Raw genomic sequence first — 2,387 nt, 5'->3', positions numbered from 1 at the left:
GCTTAAGCATCAGTCCTTCCAAAGAATATTCAGGACTGACTTCCTTTATGTTTGACTGGTTTGATATCCTTGGAGTCCACGGGACTCTCAAGAGTCTCTTCCAACACCACAGTTCAAAAGCATCAATTCTTCGGTGCTCAGCTTTCTTTGTTGTCCAACTCTTACATACATACATGACTACTAGAAAAACCATAGTTTTGACTAGACAAACCTTTGTCAGCAAAGGATAAATATATTCACAAAATATAAATATATGCAAATAAGTAAATGTAATACAGTACATATTCTAGCAGATACTACTGGCCACTGTTTACAAAGATCAGATAAATGAATATGCATAGGAATTCAGAAACCATTTCCCAGAAGAGAGAATCCCTGTCTCTGACCTTAAAAGTGTAAGAAGAGGTTTGCCAAGCAGCTAAGCTAGCAGAAAGACATTGTGAGCAAAGAGAACACATAAAGACATAAATATGCAATATCTTTAGGAAAATAATAATCGTGTTAATAGTGCATAGATTGCAAGCGGAAAGTAGAGAGACTAAGGGAATAGGCAGAAGAAATAATTTTGAAAAGAAATGGATTTGCTATACTAAGAAGTTTAAATATCTTCTTTAGGTAAAGGAAGTTTTCTGCTTTTTGTTTTTTAAATTTCACTTTTTAATTAGGAAATTGGCATGGTCAGACTTAAAATTTAGTAAAAGCTATGTTTATAAAGAAACAGCAACTCAAAGTTTAAGCGATTCCTCTGACATCTGGAATTCAAGTTTAAATCTAGATAATGTTATAATGTGCTGCTTCCTAGTTTAAAATATTATAAAATGCTATGTTGAGAAGCTACACTAAGGATAGAAGAGGTATCAAGGCAGAATTGTTGAGACCTGTCTTTGGGATCAATTAAACAAGGGAATGATGCAGAGGGAAAAACTGAACGTGACCCTGAAGCACTGAATAAAAAGAAGATCTTAAACAAGATGAATAATACAAAAAAAAAAAAAAAAATGATTAGGGAGGACTATTTTATTTAGACACAATTTGTTGATACTTGCAGGTAGAAGTGCTTAATAAGCATTTAAATAACTGGAATTTGACAATAGATACTAATGACAATTTATACATAATACAACAAACTCAGAAGTCACAAGCCTTAGGAGAAACAAGTTTTTCTGAAAATATTGGATAAACAGAGAAAGTAAAGGGGCTGTGGTTAGAGTTCTGGTATATTAGTTTGCAAAAACTCCTATAAAAATGTATCACAACCTGGTTGAATTAAACCACAGAAACGTATTTCATAGCTTGGGAGACTAGAAAAGTTCAAAGTCAAAGTGTCAGCAGGGATAGTTCTTTCTGAGGATTAGGAAGGAATGCTCTGTTAGGAGCATTAGGATGCTTCCTAGGAGCATTAGGAAGGCCTTTCTCCTTGACTTATAGGTGGCCATCTTACCAGTATTTCTCTTCACATGATTTATCCTGTATCTCTGGGTCCATGTATATTCTTTTTATAATGATACAAGTCATAATGGATTAGGACTATTGGTAATTATCTCATTTCAACTTGATTATCTCTGTAAAGATCATATTTCAAGTAAAGTCACTTTCTGAGATACTACATTATTTTTTTATTTATTATTTTTAGGAACATAATTCATCTCATAATACTCCACCCTCTGCCCTGCCCCCATTGGTGTCCTTTTCACATACAAAATTCATCATATTCCAGCATCTTGAAACATCTTAACAAATTCCAATGTCATCTCTGTACAAAATACCTCCTAACTATCATATAAGTCACATATAAGTGAGGTATGATTCATCCTGAAGCAAAATGTATTTCTAGTTGAGAACTTGTAAAACCATAAAATAAGTTACCTGCTTCCAAAACACAATGATGGACCAGCACAAAGGGTTCCAGCACAAAGGGGTCCCCTTTCCACTTCAAAGGGAAAATGAAAAAAGAAAGGGGCAAATTTCAGGAAGCAAGTCTGAAATCTAGCAGGGTAAATTAGACTAGCTTTTAAGGCATGAGAAAAAAATCTCTGCCTAGATGCTCTGTCCCTGGTACTTACCACAGCCTCTGGCAGCCAGCTCTCTGAAACTGAGGAGCTGACCCTACTCTAAGGAACTGAGGAGGAGATAGTCCTGCCATGGGACTATGTCCTTTGGGCCAGGGGAAGCCCTGATGATCCTCAACTGCCTTCGGAATCATTCTGCCTTTTCTTGAAGGATACTACATATTTGGAGCCAGAGAATCCCAAAAGTCTATAGAATCCCAGAAGTTCAAACACCATTCCCTGCTCCACCATATATATATATATATATACACACTTATATATACTTATATAAGTATATATACACATACACTTATGTATATACACACTTATATATACACA

The sequence above is a fragment of the Muntiacus reevesi genome, chromosome 3 (assembly GCF_963930625.1).
Source record: "Muntiacus reevesi chromosome 3, mMunRee1.1, whole genome shotgun sequence".
Taxonomy (NCBI): Eukaryota; Metazoa; Chordata; class Mammalia; order Artiodactyla; family Cervidae; genus Muntiacus; species Muntiacus reevesi.
Note: the sequence above shows the minus strand (reverse complement) of the source record.